The sequence below is a fragment of the Puma concolor genome, chromosome B2, assembly GCF_028749965.1.
Source record: "Puma concolor isolate L17-30 chromosome B2, mPumCon1.1.hap2, whole genome shotgun sequence".
Taxonomy (NCBI): domain Eukaryota; kingdom Metazoa; phylum Chordata; class Mammalia; order Carnivora; family Felidae; genus Puma; species Puma concolor.
The window spans coordinates 98,551,330-98,575,165 of NC_141671.1; the positions used below are offsets into that span (position 1 = coordinate 98,551,330).

General features: G+C 39.1%; 1 protein-coding gene across 3 annotated transcripts in view; it reads left to right on the forward strand.

The window, feature by feature from the left end:
* The window catches only part of SOBP (sine oculis binding protein homolog), a 165,148-nt gene that overhangs the window by 19,061 nt on the left and 122,251 nt on the right, over positions 1 to 23,836 (forward strand). Inside the window, exon 1 of one of the 3 annotated variants that reach the window (XM_086707534.1) lies at positions 3,824 to 3,846. The exons of the other annotated variants lie outside the window; for them this stretch is intronic. The gene's annotated coding sequence lies outside the window, so the exon portion shown is untranslated. Of the gene's footprint in view, positions 1 to 3,823; positions 3,847 to 23,836 lie in introns of those variants that run through there. 3 annotated transcript variants of the gene reach the window in all.

Genomic DNA, 23,836 nt, shown 5'->3' on the forward strand with positions numbered 1-23,836 from the left:
ATGTGGTGAGCTTTGGCAGATCGTAGTACTCTAATAATATTTGTTGAAAACTGAATGAACTGAACTGATATTTAAATACCTATTGCACATACATAAGACAGTACTGGCCACTTTGTTGTTCACTGAGAGAATGTTAGTATCTTGGCTGGATTAGTCCCAACCTGTCCGAAATTGACCATAGCTTTACTGACAGTGATGTGAGTCATTATCCATGGATAAGTTATCCATGTTTATCACAGATTATCACAAAACTTCCATCTAATGAATCATTTCAGTTTCTCCTTTTGTTAAAAATTTTTACCAGAATTGTTACACAGGTAACTGAGTTGAGGCACATTTCCTGTCAATTTTATAGCTGTATCTAGGCTAACATAGTATTCCTAAGGGAAAGTAATAAATGGCATAATGGCCAGAAATAAAAGGTCCCTCTATAATCAACCCTGGAATAATTTATTTTTTTTTAACGTTTATTTATTTTTAAGAGAGAGAGAGAGAGAGAGAGAGAGAGAGAGAGAATCTGAAGCAAGCTCCAGGCTCTAAGCTGTCAGCACAAAACCCAACACAGGGCTCGAACTCATGAACTGTGAGATCATGACCTGAACTGAAGTCAGATGCTTAACCGACTGAGCCACCCAGGCGCCCCAAGCCCCTAAATAATTTAAAATTGACTATATCATGCAACTGTGCACCTTTTGGGGTAGGGAAGACGAGGATCATGTGTATGTTTTGGATTTCTGGAAGGAAAATAATGGTTAGCATTCAAATTATTCCTGTTCTACTATAAACTGGCTATGTGAAAATGCCAATAATAATAATACCTTATGTTTGGGTGAAATCCCTTATAGTTTATGAAGCTCATTCACATTCATTATTTTATTTAATCTGATCTTTACAATGACCCCAGGAAATAGCACGCTAGATATGGTTACATAAGGAACTGAAGGTCAGATAGGTTAAATGGCTTGCTCAAGATCAGGAGACTTCTAAATTCTTGAGCCAAGACTGGTAGCAATGTCTTCTGACTCCTGATTCAATATTCTTTTTAATACAAAGTTGCCTTTTCAGCATATTTGTACAAAACTTCCTTAGACTGTATCAGAATAAGAGTACTTCTTACTCTGCTACTTCAGATACCTCAGTGACAGGGGATACAACATGTTCCTGTAAAAGGTCATTTTTTAAAGTCCACATCTTTTGGGAGACTTGATGAGTTTCTCTGAACCTGAGAATCTGTGATTCTGTGAACTGGGTTGACCTAGTAGGAGTGAAACCCCAGTGTGGTTTTAAAGTGCTTGCCATCACGGGGCAAGTTGCTTCCCCTCCGAGGTACCAGAGGGCTCCATCTGGTCGGGCACCAGTTCCAGAGTGTGTTTCATGTGCTTGGGCGGGCTCACCACTGGATCCCATCCATGTTTGGCAGCCGGTGGGCCCAGTGGAATACTTGTGATTGGGAACATGGTGATACCACACTTGCTTGGATTTCCACCCTCCTTTTGCACAGCTGCGGACAGAAGCGTGGGTGTAGCTTATTTCTGGCCCTGGGGAATTGCTTTTTTGTGCCTGCTCCCCTTTTCTTCAGAGAAGAGTAGCTCCCCATGCTTTGGTGATTACCGCAAGCATTGTTCCTGCTTTGGCCACACATGTTTGTGCACAATTTTGTCTGATTTCCAAGGCTAAGCTGCCCTTCCCCCATTAGAGACAGAATTTGGCCCCTGGTGTAGGGTTTGTGACATCACAGTCGTTACTATGGTAATAGACTTGTTATAAACACAGGATAATAGCCCTGATTTTGCTTTTTTTTTTTTTTCCTCCAAGCAGTGAAAGGAGTCACCATGATCCTTAAATAAGACTAGCAGACTTTTCCGCAGACTAGGAAGTGGACAGAATAAGGCTTTGCTATACAGAGCTGCCATTTAAAAAAAACCTGTTAAAAGAATAAGGAAATAATAGAAAGTACTGACCAACTTTTTCTTTTTATGCAAACATTCCTGTATCCTTTTAGTTTGAATGAATATGAAAACCTCCTTCTTTGCTAATTTTAAAAATCACAGCATGAACACAGTCTGAAGTGGCAGAATATATATCAGCAGGAGTTTTGAAAGATAACTCAGGTTAATTATATTGTAACCTTGCTGTAATTCTTCCCATATTAGAGATTTTTAATATGGGTTCAACCCTTCAGGACTTCATTCAAAGAGGGTTGTGCCGGTAAAGGACTTACAGCACGGATCGCAAAGGCTGTGCTGGAGTGAGTCCCCATCAAAATATGTATACCTGCCCTGCACCCCCATTAGTTTGACTATTGAAGTGCAGCTGTTCAAATGGATTTTAAATACAGATTTTTTATAAAGACTTTATATTGCTCTTTACTGCTTTTCAAACGTAATAGCACTCCGCTCCACTGACCAGACATCGGTCCTCTGCATTGGGTGGATAGGCTTGGTTCCCCCTACCCTTGTCTACCTTGGTCAAAGTAAGGACTTGAAGGTCCTTGACCTGAAGGTCAAGTTGGGACTTGAACCAGGATTTTTATCCCCTAGTCTCAGACATGACATTTTGCTCCTAAGAATTAAAAAAAAAAATCAATGCAACTATTGGCGTAATTGTTTTTGTTCACGAGGAAAAGATGAAATGCAGCAACTTTTCCTAGTGAAAGTCTCACTGAGCCCTGCTGCAGAAAACACTGTGTATCTAGGAAATGACATTTTAAATCTGAGTCTTTTGACAGGCTTTCCCAGAGGCTTACAACTTGCCTAGTACAAGTCCAGAATCCCTCTAAATCCCTGAATACTTTAAAATGAAATTAAATGTAAAAAGAGGAGGAAATATATTTCTGCATGTGTATGGCAGTCTTGAATAAAATGTCTTTTACCTCAGATGGTAAGTGGCCTTATTCTTATTCCCCACTACTCATGTGAGAAGTGAAAGATAGGGTCTATCCACACAGCATCCACAGGTTTATGTGGAGGGAAATGAGATCAAGCTCCTAAGAGCTCGATTCCCTGTGTGCAGCAGCATCTTGACTTTCTTTGAAAACAATGACCATTTCCTGTCTTCCAGGATGGTTTGCTTTCAGTGAGCTTTCCAAATTTGTGTTCAGTCATAGTCATGGAAATATGATATATTTTTTCAGGCAAATCTTAAAATTCTTAAGGGGTTATAAGAACTGGGCTCTAAGGAACCATTAGCTTAGCTGAGAATATGGAAACATTCACGTGATCTGCTAAGCCCTGTGTATATAGCTGAGCAACCCACAGTTAATAAGCATGTTACTTTTTGGCTCTTATAATTCGTACATGGAGTTGTACTTGCAGGGAAGTTGGAATCAGAATGTGGTTTGCATTATGATCATTATTTATTTTATCTGTTATTCAATATTCTTGGGGCTTGCATATGAATGATGTATTCCAAATAGCCATTGAGAAAACAGGATTCAGTCAAAATTGCTCTGCCATTTATTTATTTGTCCAACTTTTAAAATATAATTATTGAATAAAATTACCTAGAGTTAATGGGATTTGGGTGATTTACTATTTACGTGCCAGATACATTTCTCAAAAAGAAAAGATATTCACTGAACCCTTAGATTTGGAGAATTTTCCAAATGACTTAGAACAAGGACAGGAGGAATTATGGTGAATAGCAAGAATAGGAATAGTTAATAACCGTAATGATATAATCTCATCTTGGCTAGTATTTTTTGAGCACTTCCTATGGGCCAGGCATTGTGCTAATAGATTATTATCTCATTTAATTTTCAGAACAACTCTGTGTGGATGCTATTATTAACCTTGTTTTACAGATGAGGAAACTGAGACCCAGAGCAACTTGCCTGAGGTCACACAGGTAATAAGTGGCAGAACTGACATTTGAACTTAGGCATGATGTCTCCTTAACCCATATTAATAGCCACTGGACTATCCAAAAAAAAAATATGTCAGTCTTTCAGTCAATTACATGTTTATTGAATGTTCTTCACATTGTGCTAGATAATACCAATATATGTATCATCACCCCTGACCACCAGGAACTTACAGTGAACTTGGTACATAATCAAAACATCATTCCAAAAAAAAAAAAAAACCACACACACACACACACACACACACACACACACACACAAAACCCTCAAAAAGCAAAAAACATCATTCCACTTTGACTTTGAAAGGTATTTTAACAGCATTTTCAGGGTGCATGGTGCAGTAGAAGAACAGTTAAAGTGGAGTAGCAGAAAGGGTACAGGGAGATAATCAGGTACTGTTATATTCACACAGTTGAGGAGAAATGGCATCTAAAACATAATGTATGCTAGAAGATAGCCATTTGAAATTCAAGGTGATTAACAGAAGATACAACATGAAGTCTAAAAATGTTACCTATTATCATTTGGGTCCTGTTTTATCTTTCCTTATAAAATTGAGGGCTCTTGAAAAGGTGGAAATCAAATTTCAGTATGTTCAATCATTCTTTTTTTTTGTAGTAACCATCTGTTACTGTATAAAATTATTACAGTATTATTGACTATATTTCCAGTGCTGTACTTTTCATCCCCACAACTTATTTATTTTATAACTGGAACTTTGTATCTATAAATCCTCTTCACCTATTTCCCATCCCCTGCTCCCCTCCCTTCTGGCAACCACCAGTTTGTTCTCTGTATTTATGAGTCTGTTTCTTTTGTTGTTGTTTGTTCATTTTTTTAAGACTCCTCATGTAAGTGAAATCATTTGGTATCTATCGTTCTCTTCTGTCTGACTTATTTCACTTAACACAATATCCTCATGTTGTCACAAATAGCAAGATTTCATTCATTTTTATGACTGAGTAATATTCCAGTATGTATGTTTGAGCACTCTTAATGCCAAATCAAATATGTGGTTTGAATGGTAGCATGATGTGGTGGAAGGACTACCAGAGCAAGAATCGAGAGACCTGGGTTGTTAATGCCAGCTCTGCTATTTATTGGCTCTGTAATCTTGGATAAGTCACTTTTCCTTTCTGTGCCTCAGTTTCCTTGTCTTAAAGATGCTGTAGTTAGCGTAGGTAATTGTATCTTGTCTATATTTATAAAATCTTGATTTTGTGACTTGTATAGTGAATTGCCCTCCTGATTTTGTGATTCGAGAGGCTCTGTTTTAATATGCCATAATATGTATTTGTTAGTTGATTGAACATATTTAAAGAAAATGCACCTATATATGTAATTATGGCAGCCAAAAGTCTGATGGAAAATGTATGCTGTTTACGACAACTATCAGTGATTGTTAATTTTTTACTCTGGAAGAGTGACTTGAAATAATAGATTTAAATTTTAGAAAAACTGCTAGAAAAAAGTGTGAAATGTGAGTAAACAAAAAGACTGTATCACCCATATGTCATTACACCTAATAATTTTGATGTTACACATAAGTAATTATCAATGGAAAAATTCCCAGAATTTCTGCAAAAGAGAAGCCACATTATGTCCAATTTAATTTATCAAAAAAAGCATCATAAGGAGAAATAGAAAACTTGAGTAGTCCTACATCCATTGATGAAATTAAATAATTAAATCCTTTCTACAAAGAACATTCCAGACACAGAGAGCTTCAGTGGTAGAATCTAACAAAAATTTGAGGAAAAAATAAAATCAAAATTAGAGAAACTCTCCCAGAGAATAGGAAAAAAAAAAAAAAGAAACACTTTCACTCATTTTATGATCCAAACCTGACTTTGATCCCATGACATGACAGGCCATTAGAAGTAAAGAAAATGATAATTTAATGTAATTGAGTTACATTAAAATGGAAAATTTCTGTTCATCATGAACACTGATTCAATCCTCAAAAAAATCATGGGAAACCAAATCCAGTGATGTATGCAAAAGGATAATACATCATGACTAATTTGGATTTTTTTTCTAGGAATGCAAGATTGATTTAAGTTTAAAATATCAGTCAAGGGGCACCTGGGTAGCTCAGTCAGTTAAGCATCTGACTTTTGATTTTGGCTCAGGTCGTGACCTTGTGGTTCGTGAGATCGAGCCCTGAGTTGGGCTCTATGCTGATGGTGCAGAGGCTGCTTGGGTTTCTCTCCCTCTCTGCTCCCCCCTGCCCACGCTCTCTCTCCCTCTCAAAATAAATAAATAAACATTAAAAAATAATCGGTTAATGTAATTAATCACCTTAACAGAATAAAATAAAACCTCATACAATATTCTCAATAGATGCAGAAACATAATGTGATAAAATTTAACACAATTAATAATAACTTTTGGCAAAGTAGGAACCGAATGGAACATCCTTAATATGACAAAAAGTATCCACAAGAAAACCTACAGCAAAAATCATATTTAATTTTTTTTTAATGTTTATCTTTGAGGGGGTGGGGAGAGAGAGACAGAGCATGAACAGGGGACAGGCAGAGAGAGAGGGAGACACAGAATCTGAAGCAGGCTTCAGGCTTCGAGCTGTCAACCCCATGCGGGGCTTGAACTCAAGAACGGTGAGATCATGACCTGAGCTGAAGTCAGATGCTTAACTGACTGAGCCACCCAGGCACCCACAAAAATTGTATTTAATGGTGAAATATTGCAGGCTTTCCTCTTGCAATCAAGAATAAGATACAGATGACCACTATCACCACTTCTATTTAATTTTATACTAGAATTCATGTAATGTAATCTGGCAAGAAAAAGAAACAAAAATATAAGGTTTTAAAGGAAGAAATGGCATTTTGTTTATAACAGTGTATAAACCATCAATGTATTGGTAAACTTCTCCATCAATGTGTTAATTTGTAATTAACAAATACATTTATCAAGGTCTCTAAACATTGTCAATAACCCCAAATCCCTTATATCTCTATATACCAGCCAGAATATATTAAAAAACAAAATTTTAAATACCATTTAAAATAGCATCAAACCGTCAAATACCCAGGTGAAAAAACCTAACAAAATGTATGCAAAATTGTTATATCGGGAACTATAAATATTGCAGAGAAACAAAAGAAGACCTAAATCAATAGAGGGATATCCCATGTTTATGGACTGGAGACTAAATAGTCTAAAAAGGCAGATTTTTCCTAAATTGGTGTATGTATTCAATTTAGATAATAATCCTGGCATAAAATTTTATGGAAATTATAAAGCTGCTTCTTATATTTACATGGAGATGGAAAGGGGCAAGAATAGCCAGGATAATCTTGGAAAAAAAAAAAAAAAAGAAAAAGGAAGACTTATACTACCAGATCTCAACAATTATTAGAAGGCTAGAATAATTAATTAATTAATTAATTAATTTTATTACTATTATTGTTAATTGTACTGTTGTTATTCTTCTTTTGACCAGACTTCCGATTAGTCTTTGGGAATCCTTTGATCTATATTTGAGGCACAAAAGAGAAAAGAACACTTTGTTTTTCTCATGTCAATTCTCTTTTGGCTTAATTTTTTTTTTTAAATCTTTTCTTGCAATTATGAAACACGTTGCCTTTTGGAAAAGTGCATAAAATATAAATGTATTCTTTGACAAATAGTGATCCTTTCCACTCACAACTTCTTCCCTTTAAGAGGTAACCACTTTTATGGTAACCATTGCCTTATTTTCTTCTATAGTTTTAATACCTAAGTACACTCCCCGTCCCCCAAGCAATATAGTTTATTATGGCCTATTTTTGGACTTCAGACAAATGAAATTATGGAAGCCAGCTTCCAAAATGGCCCTAATGATCTTGGTCTCCAGGTAGTTTTTTCCTACATTAAATCAGGGCTGGTTTGTGTGACTGACTTCTGAGGCTGTCATAAAAGGTAATTGCAGTTTTTGCCTAGTTCTCTCAGATTATTCACTCTTGAGGGAGCATGAGGAAACTCAAGCAGCCCTGTGAAAGAGCTCATGCAGACAGGAATGGGGGCCTCCCACCAGCAGCCAGCACCAACTTGCAGCCTAGTGGTTGAGCCACCATAGAAGTGGGTCCCCCAGCCCAACTCAAGCCTTCTAATGACTGCAGCCCCAAGAGACATTTGGCTGTAACCTCATGAGCAACTCTGAGCCAGAATTTCTCTAAACTATTCCCAAATACCTGACTCACAGAAACCGTGAACAATAATAAATGATTTCTGTTGCATTAAAAGAAAGACAATGAGATAATGATAAAAGGATATACAAATAAATCATTACAGTGGAATTCAGAAACAAATATAAACAGATTTTGTATTTATGACAAATATATTCATCAGCTTGTGTTACTATAACCACATACCATGGCCCGGGTGGCTTAATCAACCAAAATTTATTTTCTCACAATTCTAGAGAATGCAAGTCCAAGATCAGCGTCATCAGGCTTAGTATCTGATAAGAACTCTCTGTGGGTTTCAGATGGTCACCTTTTCTCTGATGTGGCAGAGAGAGATAGAAAGATCTCTGTTGTCTCTTCTCAGAAGGTCACTAGTCCCATTAGATCAGGACCCTACCCTCATGACCTCATTGAACCCTAATTAACTCTCAAAAGCCCAGTCTCCAGATAACATCACATTAGGAGTTAGGGCTTCAACATGAATTTTGGAAAGACAAACATTCAGTGAATAACAACAAAGATAACAATGTAGCACAGTGAGGAAAGGATAGTCTTGTCAGTAAATGTGCTTATGGAAAAAAAAGTATGTTGATTATTTACTTCACACCATTCACAAAAGTAAGTTCTAGATGGATTGTTGATCTAAATGTGACCAAAAAATAGAGCTTATAGAGCATGTAAAAGAACACCTAGGAGAACACATTTATTATCTTGGGTAGGCTAGTATTTCTTAAACTGTACACTAAAAGCATTAACCGTAAAGAAAAAGACTGCTTAAATAGATTCTATTAAAGATAAGAATTTCTGTTGATTAAAAGACATCTTTAAAAGAATGAATGAAAAATTACTGAGTGGGAGATGATGTTTGTAATGCATGTCCCACAAAAGACTCATAGTCATAATATATAAAGAACCCCTATAAATAAAAAAGAAAACTGCCTAATAGAAAAATGGGCAAAAAATATAAACCAACTTCACCAAAGAAAATAACCTAGTGATCTATAAACACATGAAAAGTTGTTCAACCTCATTAGTCATTAGGGAAATAAAATTTAAAATCATAGTGAAACACCAGCACATAAACATTACAATGGCTAAAATGAAAAAGTCTGACAATACCAAGTGTTGAGGAGGATGCGGAGCAACCGAAACTCTCAAGCATTGCTGGTGAGAGTGTAAGTCAGTATAACCACTCTTGAAAGCTGATTGCCAATATCAACTAATGCTGAGCATATATATATCCTATTATCCAATAATTTCATCCTAGATATATTCTCAGCACAGATGTGTGTATACATGAGACAAAGACATATAGAAGAACCTTCATAGAAGCATTTAATCATAATAACTTAAAACTAGAAACAATCCAAATGTTCATCAACAGTAGTTAACATGGTTTCCTAGGAGTTCCTTGGATGGGCTTAGGTGGGTGAGTGTGGGTCTTGGAGTTGAATGTGAAATTGTATGTATATCACATACATGCATAATGATGGAAAAAGATCCTTGTCTCAAAAAATAATGAGTCCTTGACTTAGAGACTTAGGTTTTTTAAAAAAATTGCTTATTTTCATTCCTTTTGATTTAAGCAACTAAGCCTTAGAATGCAATTTTAACATTTTCCCTCTATATCTAGTCTGTTTATGGGTTTCTCAAATCAACTATTTAAAAATCTCATCATTCTTTATTATTAAGGAATTATCATCTATTTACATGAAGTATATCATGGTGAGGCCCAAAAGTTAAATCACAGGCATAAGACGTAAATATCTCTCATAGAGGTCTACTTGAGAGCTGCTTTTGATATGATGTAGAGAGAAATGAAGGGGTACTGGGTGAGTGACAAAATTACAATATTCACAGTCTGCACCAGTAGTTCTAATCAGGTGTAACTTTGCCTTCCAGGGGACACTGGCAATATTGGGATATTCTGGTTGTCACATCTGGGAGAGGGCATATAGGGAGTAGAGGCCAGGCATGCTGCTAAACATCCTACAGTGCATGGGACAGCCCCACTACAAGGAATTAATCTGGCTGAAAATGTCAATAGTGCCATGGTTGAGAAAGCAGGCTCTACAGTGATGACAGCCATGTATATGGGACCTCTCCAGATCCTCTTGGCCCCACCTCTTAATCCAGTGATTGCTGTGGTACTTTGATAGCTTAGGCCTGTACATTCTGGAAGGGCCTTGGCTCACACTTATGGCATATGTCTGTAGCTTCTGGCTGTAGGGCTTCTCTGATATGGCAGTGTGGGCATCATGTAAATCCTTTCAGTCTCATTCACACATGTGCAAACCCGAAATGTAGGGGAATTAACACACTGGGTCAATGGGGCATGAGAGCTGATGAATAAATTCTTCCTTCTTTTGTCCCCTGAGAGAATAGCTATGAAAAGTATGTCACAAACTCCAAAGAATGTTCTTTATGATTGAATACCACTTTCCCTTAGTGGTGGCCAATTTAGTAACACATCATTATACTGGCTCTTCTTCCTCCCCACGTTCTTTCTCTGTGTCCTTCATTCCTCCTTTCTGGAACCACATGTCCAATAAATCAGCTGCATGCAAATCTTTGTCTCAGAGTTTTCTGGGAAACTCAGGATAAAATATCATGTACGTGGAGGTCCACAGTGAAAGATCAGACATTAATGGAAAAGAATATGAAAAGTTAAAATTTTATGGACATTAATGTTTGTTCCTTTAAAGTGAAGCATAAATATATAATAAAGGAGTAAAAAGAGAGTACCAGATTTATGGTGGTGCAAATATTGGAGAACTCAGAAAGGGCTACTTCTAAAATTATCCCATCAGTCAAAGAATTTTCTAAGGCTCTTGTGGTAAGGGCAGGGGACAACAGTGGCAGCCATATGGAAGGATAAAAAGGGAAGAAATTAAGTCAGGACTCCAAGAAATAAAGGAAAGGAAAAAGAATATCCTCTGGCTGTACTCCTTTAAATTAACCTTGTAATTTTGAAAGATTTAGACTCCTAGAATTTTAGTTAGAAGGGAACTCAGAGATGATCTTGTTAAATTCCCGTTTATAAGTGAGAAAATTAGGCTGGAGAGGCTAAATGACCTTCTCAAAGCCACTGAGTTGCATTAATGGCAGAACGAGGGCCAGAACTCACTTCTGAAGTGGGGATACCCTCTAAACATGGGTTCTAAGTCATGCACCCCTATGATTCCTGACACTGACTGGAACTAGGGGTGTGACCTAGTTAGGATTCCAGAAAACCCTGCCCCTAGGTCACCAAGGAGCCAAGATGCTAACAGGAAACAGGAGGAAATATCATCTATATTTTCTCTTGCTTGTAGAGGGTGGTTGTGTTTTGGGGATTAGCCTAGACCCAACTGAACTGTTTGCTCTTAATTATTTGAAAGTATAAATAAAGTTTGGTTAAGAGAGAAGTGATGGTGAAGTTGGTAATTCTTGTTATTCTAGGGACATTCCCAATGCTGACTTCTCAAAGTTTCTGTTAAATTGAGAAGACTTAGTTCATGGACTTGGCCAAGGCGAGCGGAAATAATGATCACATTCTATTCTGGGGCTTTTCACTGGTGTTTCCCACTAAAGCAACTTTGTTCTGTGTGATTACCAAAGATGGTATACTTGGCTTTCCCCCCTCACCTGACCCCCACCAACCCTGGGCATCCAACCACCCAGGGTGCACCTGGTAAGGATTCTACTTTTTCTGCTCCTTAGGCTGAGGTCCAAAGTCAGACATTTCATTCTAGTGAACCAGACATGGTCCCTGTCTTAATTGGCTCTTAGTCTGCTGAAGGAAAGAGACATTAAAAAGAAATCTCAATCAAGTCTGGTGATGATCAAGTCCAGAGTGCTGTGGGATCTCACCAGGTTTGAGGTCAAGAAAGCCCCCTCCCTAGGATGATGTTTAAGATTAGATATGAAGGGGAAATAGGACTGAATCAGCCAAGGATTTTGAGGTTGTGGGTGAGGAAGCAGCACATGGAAAGACTCAGAGTAGAGAGAGAACCTCAAGAAAAGTAAAACATGCCAGAGCCCAGAGAGTGGACAAACTGCTGAGGCTGGCCTGGTCATTGAGGTCATGCTGAAGAGTTCAAGCTTCTTCTTGAGGGAAGTGGATGCCAGTGAAGGGTTTTGAGCAGGTTAGAGCAGTGGTAAGATTTGTGTTTCACAAGATTTTCCCACATCCAGAGCAGAGGGAATGAACTAGACAGAAGTGAGACTGAAGGCCCCCTGCAGAATGGGCAAGAGGCATTGGTGGCTTCACTGGAATGGACAGCGGTAAACTCCATGAGGATGGGCACCTACAACAGTGCCTGGTACATAATTAGACTTGGTAAATATTTATTGATTAATGAATGCATGCATGAATGAATTGAACAAATGTAGGCATAATGTAAAAATGTTTAGGAGGACTTGGTGAATAATCAGAATGTGGGGGGTGGGAAGGAGGGAAGAAGCAGGAAAAATGCCATAGTTCTGCTAGCAAGTAACTGCATGGATGGTAGAGGCAGGAATTGAGATGGGAAACACAGGAAGGGCAGATAATGCAGAGGGGTGTGTATGCAGCTTTGAACATGACAGGTTTAGATGCTGGGAGGCAGTTGGAAATGACATCTCATGAGAGGTAGCTGTGTTGATTTGGAAACCTTCACCTACGGGTGGTAACTGAAGTCACAGGAGTACATAGCTGATCAGCCCAAAGGGAGCGTGTAGAGAGAAGAGAAGACTCTGAAAGATTTCTGGTTGGTGTGGCCCTCCTCCACCTTTCCTATAGCTGGGCTGTTTTGGCATGTGATGTCTCATCACATTCCTGAGTAGGGATTGTCATGGGATCCCTTTAAAGAGTCCCTCAACCATTGGTTACTCTCATTCAAGAAATCTCAATGAATATTTCAAGATGGGAAGGTGAAGAGAAAAGTAAATTATTATTGACAATGTTCCAGCAGCTTCACCTCGGTTCTTTTAACAAATTTATTTGACCTCCCAGTCTCTAACACATTGATTCACTTCCCCTAAGATGGTAGTCCCATCCCCGTATGCTGTCCCAAAATGCTGAGAGGTGGGACTTAGCCTGCTAGTCAGTCATATTGGGGCTGCTTATCCTCCTCTCCTTTGGGGTTGCTTATATCCCTCTCTGTGGTTACCACAAACACCTGGCTCCTGTGACTTTTGTGTGGTGATAGAGCCATGGGAGCAGGCTTGGCTTTTTCATGATCCTTGTCTATTGCACCTTGACATTTTACACTGGGAACACCATGGGAAGCTTCGTGAGGACTGGGATCATATCTTTTCTTGTTCGCCAGTGTATTTCCAGCTTCTAGTATAGTGCCTGGCACAAAGTTGAGTAAATAAATGAATCTTTTGTCTACAATTAAAGTTTCCCCTCTAGGGAGATTTGTCAACCACTGTGGCACCCATTAAGTGTAATTAATGGGACAGGCAGATTTCAGAAGAGGAAATGAGCCCTTCAGATAAATAGTAGGTGATGGCAATACTTTTCTTGCTCTGATGTCCTATGTAAGGCAGCTTGACCCTTTAGTCCTAACATGCTGCTATTTGTATTTCTTGGGAGACAATACCCCTCTATGCAGGGCAGGGGCTTGGAATTTCTTTTCCATCAGTGATGGATTTGCTGGTGCACACTTTTTGACCTTGCTCCCTATTCACATACATTTGTTGGCTAGATTCTAGGGCTCAGTGAGTGGACTTCAGCCATGTAGGAGAGAGGTCCAGTGGAGAGAAAACCCATGATTGCAACATCATTGTCCCAGGGCCTCTGGATTGGTCACAGGGTCATATCCCAAGGCTCAAGAATAGGGGACAAGATTTTACTTGAGCTCCTTGTGCATGGCAACCACCTGGTAAACATGAATTCGGTATGTTAACAGCAGTATTACTCTCCCATTGCCTTATTACTCATTTCTGCTATTGTCTCTATAGGACCTTACAGGAAAAGGGTTACCTTCTCTATATTGAATACATGTAGCACACACCACAGGACTTTGTGGCCATGGATATCTTTGTTCAGTCTGGTGGTGTTTCTTGGAGATTAGTTTTTTGAAGACTAGTAAGCATTGGTCAGCACACCTAGTACTGGCCACATGGCTGCAGACCTTGTCTTTCTGCCCAGTACAGACAAAGCTCCTGGCAGTGGAGGACCCAATTCTGGGTGAAAGAGGAGAAACTTGCCTGATAATTAATGACCCACATGTAAGTGCTCGTGCTTCAGTGCTGATATAGGGCAGTAGAACGACACATCCCAGGGAAACTTCCTTAGAAGTCCAGGTTTGTGGATTCTCTGTGTGTGGTCAAATTGGTGAAATATAGCACATTCCATCTCCCTCTTTAAGATTCCTAGTTATACACTGGCGGTACCAAAAAGTCTTAGGTAAATGGTCTATTATTTAACTTTGTTTAGTCCAGTGTTTTCATACATATTTGACTATGGAAGTCTTTTTAAAAATAACACCCATTTAAGTATCTCCTGGGAATAATACTCAGTGGAATGTGCTTTGGGAAATGTCACATGGAGGTTTTCTTTACTCTTGAGTTCATCTGTCTTCCTTTCTTATTCCACTTTCTTAGGGTGAGTATATAGGAAAGACAGACTCTCCACAGTGAGTACTGAGATATGGAAGTGAGGTTGTCCATGAGACTTACAAGGAGTTCCTTCACTGGCAAATCAGGGAAATTATGGGGAGATATTCAAGTTAACGTGAAGGAGCTGTAGACAGACGTGCTTAGTAGTGTCTTGTTAAAGAATCCAAGTTTAGTATGGCATTCAAGAGAGAATTACTATTTTGTGACTTTATGGGATCTCTCATTTTTTTTTTTCTTTCTTTGAATGTTGGGAAAATAAGTGAGCAAGGGACACTGAAAGCGAAGCAAATTCACTGTTTAACTTTGAGGACACAATTTACTCAAAGAACTCTTTGGACTTTTCCCTGGTCGTCTTTGACTAGAAACACAGGGGGATGAATTCTCTGAAATTTGGATCATTTCTGGATGAGTTACATTCTTACCTTTTGAGAATTGATTACGTCTTCATTTCTACCATCACTCTATAGGTTCTGAACTTCATTTCCTTTCCTCTGCATCCATCCGTCCATCCATCCATCCATCCATCCATCCATCCATCCATCCATCCATTTATTTATAGTTTAAGCACTGCTATGTGCTAGGCGCTGAACACGCACAGGCAAGAGACAAGGAGTCTGCTCTCTGGTTGCTTACTGAGGCTCCTAGATATGAAATGAGATTCCAGTTTTTCTGAATTCTGATCTGCCCTGCTGGAATAACATTGTTCAGCGCGTCTCTGATGCTGTCATATTCTACTAAGAAACATTCAGGGGCTCCTTATTAGCTGTGGAATAAGGATGAGCCCCCATCCTTACCTTTGTCAAACATCCTTTAAGGGATTCGTTGTTCAGGCCCCACTGACACCAATCTAATCTGTTTTTTTTTTTTTTTTTAAGTTTATGTATTTATTTTGGGAGAGAGCAGGGGAAGGGCAGAGAGGGAGGGAGAAAGAGTAGGCCCCGCACCGTCAGTGTGGAGCCCATCATGGGGCTTGAACTCACGAACTGTGAGACCATGACCTGAGCTGAAACCAGAGTCTGATGCCTAATTGACTGAGCCACCCAAGAGCCCCTAATGTGCTTTCTCTTCTTACAATTTTGGTTAATGGGGCAACTTCAGTTCTCCTCCCCATCACACACTTTTCTTTCTGTTCTTGGAAGCAGGGCCATGTCTTACTCAACTGAGCATTCTTGACCAGTTACCTAGTGCAGGGGCTTGGATGCAGATGTTTAATTCATTCTGGAGTCACATCTTTTAGAAATACACACACGCACATATGTGTGCATATATATGTATCATATGTACATGTAAAAATTAAAACTTGGCTAGAAAAGTTCCATTAGAAAATTAAAAATTAATTTAAATTCTGTAATTTTTCTGTCATTTTGTGTAATACATGTTCATTCCTTTTACTTACTGGAACCAAATTTTAGTTTTTGTATAGAAATTTTGATTTTATTTTGGGGTTAAGTCCTTCTCTATTTAGACATGGACTATTTAAATTCTTGAAATCACTTCATCCAATAAATAAATAAATAAATAAATTCTTGAAATCACTTCAATTTTTTTAAATGTTTATTTTTGAGAGAGAGAGAGAGAGAGAGAGAGAGAGAGAGAGAGAGAGAAACAAAGCTCATTTGGGGGAGGGGCAGAGAGAGAGGGAGACACAGAATCCGAAGCAGGCTCCAGGCTCTGAACTGTCAGCACAGAGCCTGATGTGGCGCTTGAACCCACGGACCGCGAGATTATGACCTGAGCCGAAGTCTGCCACTTAACCGACTGAGCCACCCAGATGCCCCTCTTGAAATTACTTCAAATGATTTTATCTCCAAAAGAAAAAAATAGGAATAATTTTAGGGGCGCCTGGGTGGCTCAGTCGGTTGAGCGTCCGACTTCAGCTCAGGTCATGATCTCACGGTTTGTGAGTTTGAGCCCCGCGTTGGGCTCTGTGCTGCCAGCTCAGAGCCTGGAACCTGCTTCGGAGTCTGTGTCTCCCTGTCTCTCTGCCCCTCCCCCACTCATGCTGTGTGTCTGTCTCAGAAATAAATAAACATAAAAAAACAGGGATAATTTTAGCAACCATGAAGAATCATAGTTGTATGGAAACTCTATCATTTTATTGTGTCTATCCTTTTAATGAGGAATAAGTGCAATAAAATTTTACTGACTCAGTCTCTATTATTTTGCAACTTTTGATAGTTCAGTTACCAAGGTGGCAGGAATTTTCAGTTGTTACTATGATACTTTTTAAAAGCGCAAACTTCTTAGGCACTTAGGAAGATCCACCCATGTGTAGATAGCTGATGTAATAATTACAAAGAATTCCCATCTATTAATTACAGAATATCTGGCAGTACAGTGATATATTTGGCAACACCTTGTCACTATTAATTCAAGTTAAGTAATTTTTAAAGAGAATAACTGTAAGTGAAGCTTTTATTAAATGTAATGGCTTTCTTCTTAAATAGTCTGAGTTAGTGAAATTTAACCAATTAACTCGGTTGTGCTTTGTATTCAAAGATAGTGGTTCTGCAGATGTCATCCATGGGAGGGGATGTGATTAAAGAAGCTGGAGCCTGGTCATCCAGACCTCTCCAAGGTGCATATAGCAGACACCTCCCTTTCCGTATGCCTCTGATTGTCAGTAATTCTAAGGAAGGCTCGTTTCCATGTAGGATGTGCCTACTTTCTACAGTTTTGTCCTCACCACACCTCATAGTTAGGGTGGGCACGACTAGGCCTTGAGTGACTGGCCCACGTCACACAGCTGGAAGGGGCCGTATTAATATTTTCACCAATGTCCTATCTCTACTCCTGGCACTCTACCATACTGTGTTTCCAATAATAGTGACTTAGGTTTGCAAAGCAGTGCAATCTGTCACTCATTCGCTCGAAACAAGAGTCACCCCCTCAAGACTGTACTAAGTGGATCTGCCTCTTGCTTTTCTTTTCCAGAGATCCCTGGCTGTGTGCTCTTCCTCCCACCTCCTTCAACTTCTACTGTTTTAGTTCACACCTAAAGGGCACTCTGAAGATGGTTGCTACACTGTGATTAGACAGTATGTTTTTTTTTGTCCACTCTTTGCTTTTGCTGCCCTCAGCTTACTCTACCTATATGCCCAGGGCTAGACTTTAGCAAAGTAGGGAATGACCAGAGGCTTCTTATACCATAGCCTCTCCTATTTCTGCCCTCCACCTCTCTCACTGGAATCTTGTCCTTAGCCCTTCTCTCCACTCTCTGTGAAAACTTGTTCTTCAGAAAGAATCACTCATTTTTTTTAAGGAATCATTCATTTTAATGCATAAGTCATTATTGAAAAATATGTACTGAATTTTATTGCTTTTAGGGAATTTGTGTTTTAATGGGATATATAAAATACATAGCCCAATATATTACCCTCTAATGGTAGAATTTAATTTTAGTGAGCAGCTGTGTCATAATTTTTGAAGCTAGGATATTCTTCTTGGCATCTTTGCAATTACAGATGTAAGTGGTTCCTGTTTCACCCACATGGAAAGTCAATCTTATCCATGTCTTGCTGTGATTTCCCTCCTTTCTAAAGAGAAAGCTAGGAGTATTGTTTGCCTGTGGGTAGAATGACTGCTTCCTCAGATCCAGTATTGGCCCTGTCTCCTTGTTTAAGTGGCACTTGCTGGTGAAAGTGCAGAGACAATGTTTGCAGCAAATCCAAGTCTCGTAGTCATAAAGAAATAAAGGCTTGCCTTGTGAGCCTTTATTTTTTTCAATCAATCAACAAATATTGATCGAGTAACACTTCAGCTGTCTGCTCAAAGGCATTTTGACCTTTTTGATTTCATTTTCTTTGTGTATGAATGTGTCATGAAGCAGGGTGCTGTGTATGTAGCAGAATCTGTGACAGCGCTTAGTCCTTTTTGCAGAGGGAAGTCTGTGTGGATGGCGTGTAATCTCAACACTTAGAAAGGCTGTGGTCTCGAAAACGTAGTAGTCAAGAGCTTGGGCTCTGGACTCAGATAGTCTGGTCTTCATCTAGGCTTCGGTGTATATTGGCTCTGTGACTTGGAACAAATTACTTACCTTCTAAACCTCATTTTCCTCATCTGTACAGTGGGGATCATGTTCGTATTTGCTGAGGGAGCAGTGGTTGTGACTAAGTTTAAATGACGAATTTGAAGAACTTTGTACTGTGCCTGCTACCATTAAATGCTGAATAATGGCTAGCCATGATCCCTAGATTTTTCTGGGTCTCCTTGTATGTTCACTTCTACAATCCAAAGAATTGTACAGAAGCTTCTATAGGACTCTGTAGAAGCTTTTAAACTGGACTGCCTCAAAGTTTTTGCAGTTGAATTGTTCCAAGAAGGGCTGCAAAGAAAGCAAACTTGAACCCTAGTTTCTTGCCTGCCTGGCTTGCAGGCCATGTCTTTATCTGTGTTCTTTTTTTTTTTTTTAATTTAAGTTTATTTTTGAGAGAGACAGAGACAGCATGAGTGGGGGAGGGGCAGAGAGAGAAGGAGACAGAATCTGAAGCAGGCTCCAGGCTCTGAGCTGTCAGCACAGAACCCGACATAGGGCTCAAATACATGAACCCATGAGATCATGACCTGAGCCAAAACCAAGAGTTAGACGCTTAACCGGCTGAGCCACCCAGGCACCCCTATATGTGTTCTTTGTATAGCTACTCTGACAAACAGATTGACAGAGGGCCAACTGTGCCATACTTTCCTTTCGAGTTGTAGAGAATACTCAGGAGTCACATCAGACTGCCTTGCAACCTGTCCCAAATATAATTCAAATATTGAAATGATTATCTGGATGTGTGCATTCCAGGAACTGTTAGAGGAGAGAAACATCACCAGGAAACACTTGATTTTTCCTTCAATCTTAGACTCCCGTGAAAGTTACAAGGCGTGGTAAATCTACAGGTTAATCACTTGGGGTCCAGTATAAGGCCTTCCTGACTTTCTTTGTGTTCTGGTCAGGTAAGCAGGTATGCATGTTCAGAGCCAATTCAAGTGCCCCTAGAATGCCACTGACCAATGGCCATCCTTATTTTTGAAAGTCACCAGATAAGGCAGTTTCTCAAACAACTTCAGCAAGGCATTCCAGAAATGCTTGATCTCATACTTCCCTGCACTATGATAAATAAATACAATTTTGATTTCATGTTAGAGTAATTAATCTGAACTTCTTCTGGAATGTAAAATGGAATAATGTTCTATAGCTCTTTGAACATTAGATTGGAAATAAAATGCCCTAAACATTTTGCTTAATTAAATCCTAAAGAGGTGGTACAAACTTTTCATGATTAATAGAAGCATGCATATTTTGACTGATGCATATTTATATGATATTATCATATGAAAATTTTATCATGTTATACAAACTGTTCGCCTCGGGAATGTGACTTAATGCTATAAATATTTTGCATTTGTTGTTGCATTGTTCATTATGAAAAGTACACAGGCTAATGGCTATAAGGAAAGATCTGTTATGCCAGTCTTCTTTGAGGTAATCTCAAGTCTCTAATGGCACAGACGTTAGCCTAAATATAAGATAGGAAGTCAGGTTCTCCCTAGTTTGAAGAAATATTAAAAAAAAATGTTTTTTGGTAGCAGATCAAATTAGAAAAGCTAAAATGCTAGGGCCTTCTATTTTGCCAGTGTAAAGCTTGCACATAATTACCAGGTTTCAGATTTTTTAAATGTGGTTGTTGAAATGAACATATCCCTTTGGTTTTAAGCACTTAAGAAAAGCCCTGTTTTCTAGAGGTGCAGTCATACAAATTTAGGATGGGGCACCATCTCATGTCTAGGGGCAGACTTTTGAGCTATGTTTTAGCTGAAAAATTAACTTAGATAATTACAGTTCTTAGTTTCTTAAATATGATGTTAATAAAGATGGCTTTTATAAGACCAGAGTACCTGAGATCTCTGAAAATGTTGTCTCATCTTTGGAGCACTTGTATTGGTAGCAGTTTGATGACAGAAAAGGAGAAATCCAATGGAATCTTTCCAAAGTGTTTGCCTCTATGAAATGGAATTTTATGAGAAGCGGATGGGAATACTGAATTATTTAACAAGACAGATGCTAGCCACCATTCTAAGAGTTTTCCAACTGCCACATAGAAAACAAAAGTGCACAATTTCTTTTGTCTCATCTTCCCATATTGTTACTTTGTAGTATAAATGATTTATAAAAATCATCTCCCTTAACATTCTACTTTTTGTTTATGTGTTAGGTCTAGTGTAAGAAAGTGTCTGTGCCTCCTCTTAGAAAATTGACAAGTGGGGCGCCTGGGTGGCGCAGTCGGTTAAGCGTCCGACTTCAGCCAGGTCACGATCTCGCGGTCCGTGAGTTCGAGCCCCGCGTCAGGCTCTGGGCTGATGGCTCAGAGCCTGGAGCCTGTTTCCGATTCTGTGTCTCCCTCTCTCTCTGCCCCTCCCCCGTACATGCTCTGTCTCTCTCTGTCCCAAAAATAAATAAACGTTGGAAAAAAAAAAATTTAAAAAAAAAAAAAAAAAAAAAAGAAAATTGACAAGTGGGGCTGCCTGGCTGGGATGGAGGGGGTGGAAGGAAGCCCCAGAGAGACTGTGAGCTGCCCTTTCCCCAGCCACCTTGTTGCACCCCAGCTCGTGGAGGCCCTTTGCCCACCTTGTTACCGCTTTGTTCTCTACCGTTTTTCATCTCAGTTTTAGTCCATTATAGTGGGCTACTTTATTTTATTCATATCCATTAAAGATCTAGGAGGAAAAATTTTAGGTTTTGTTTCCCAAACCAGACTGTTTAAAGGAAGGAACCTCAAGGGGAAGCTGATGGTTGTTCTAAAACAGGTCCTTGGGAAGTGGGGTCTCCTTTTTGAACTCTGAGGCCAAATAATTTCCCCCATAAAATGCTTTTTTCCTTACAGATTTCACCAGAATCAAACTTACTGCCAATGGATCACTTGGGAGAGTTCTGCTATATCATCTTCTTTTTTAGGACTTTAAGATTTTAAAGCAGCTAATCAAGAAGAATAGAAACTCGCAGTTCAACTTAGTTTAGTAATGACAGATAATTGTTTTTAAAATGTACTATTTCTAATCTAATTTAAAAAATCTCCTTCATACTCTGAGATAAATTGTTCAGTTCAGTTTTTGTGTCTATGACATTTCATGTCTGTAGACATTTCATATAAAATGTCTATATGTAAACAGATACCATATTAGAAACCATATAAAATATAAACAAAGCTTTCTTGAATAGAACAAATTGTTAAATGCAGTAATTGTATGACATTTGAATTCATGTTATGTCTCCATTTAAAGAAAGTTATGTTATCAAAAATGTTTGGCTCATATCAAAGGTCATTTTTACACTGTCTTATTTGATAACTAACAATAGATCACGTTCTGTAATTTGTGGGGGAAAAAGTGGTCATTAAAATGACAATATTTATTCCATTAAGGTAAATAAAATGCTGCGCATAGTTCTGAGTGATGATACTCAGGGGGAAAAGAGCCGTATCACTGCACTACAAATTAGTTTGCTTCTAATTTTGCAGGCTGATGACCACACTGCCTCAAACCAAATCTTTTCCCTGGAAATGGAATGATTGCATGACAGACTCTATGAACCATGAATATGTCAACAACTCATGGACCAGGCCTTGCTTAGCAATTAGTCTTTGGGGGATTTTATTCAGAAATCAGACAACCCTATACCAGAGCTTGTTGGGGATTTTGTGATTACCATTCATGTCGGGAGCATGAGTCTGGGATAGTAAAAAAAAAAAAAAAAAAAAAAAAAAAAAATCCGTAAAGGAAGAAAAAATGTGGCTAATAGTGGCAGTCAGTCATATGTACACACATTGTCAATGGGGAGGAGGCAGCAAGAAAATATTTCTTAGACTTCTTTTTTTTCTTATTATTATTTTTAATATTTATTTTTGGGAGAGAGACAGAGTGTGAGCAGGGGAGGGACAGAGAGAGGGAGACACAGACTCCAAAGCAGGCTCCAGGCTCTGAGCTGTCAGCACCGAGTCTGACACAGAGCTCGAACGCATGAACCATGAGATCGTGACCTGAGCCAAAGTCGGACGCTCAACCCACTGAGCCACCCAGGCGCCCCAAAAATATTTCTTAGACTTCTAATTAAAGTCTCCTTTTATTCCCCCCAAACAGGCCAGTATTTCTCAGACTTCAGTCATTTGAATATCACCATCACGTTTTTGTTGTAACTCTTATCACCTGCATTATGATTTACTCAATGCATTTTATTAACTGACTCACTTTTTAAAAAGCCTGTCTTTGTTTTGAGCAGTCATATTGGTGATAGCATGGGCTTGTCTTGCTAGTTAAATTTGTTTTTTTCTCTCACAAAGGAAAAGATACACAGTATTTTAATTGTTGAAAATATTTGCATACCACTTACCATCATTCTGAGCATCTCTATGACACGGGTGGCAGGGCCCACAGGAGCTGCAAGGACCACCAGTCTAGCTGAGAATCATCTTTGTGGCTGTGTGACCTCAGGTCTCATGGCTGACACCTCCATTACCATCCCTTCTTCCCAGGACACGAGCTACATCACGTGGAAAGAATTTAAATCAGGCCTGTGCCTCCCTGAGGACACCCATGCAGGAAGGTTTTGTTGTAGGAGACTGCTGAGTGAGCCAGGCTAGTGTCTTTTCATCAGCAGAATCTGACCACTCACCTCCTTCCTTTTTTGACTAGCCACATCACTTGGGAATCATTATATCGCAAGGGTAAATAACACCCTATATCATGTAACAGTAATAAGGAACATACCAAGATTGAGCCTGTTCCTGACTATCAAGGTTCACACTGGGGCCTCACATCTGTAGGTTAGCACTGGCTGTCCCACCTAGTGTGGATCCTGTAGGCTTTCAGCAGTACCTTTGAAGAAACGGGTCATTTTACAAGCTTCATTAGTACTGAGCCTGCTTTAACCGGGTAGAACATGCATTTTTAGCAGGCTAAGACGTCCTAGGAACCCTCCTTGCTGTGCATTCATGCTCTGTGCTCTGGATGTTAAGTAAATGATTAAATGGTGTCTTTTGGAAACTTAGGAGCCAACCCCCCCCCCCCCCAAAAAAAAGCAAGCACTGAGTCCTCCTATCAAGAGCTGGCTATCCTACCTTTGAGGTCAGAGCGTGGTGAGGCGTAGAAGTTAAAATTAGACTTCAAGTAGCTCTGTCAGGTTGAGGGTGTGTCTAAGTTTGAAGGGATGTTT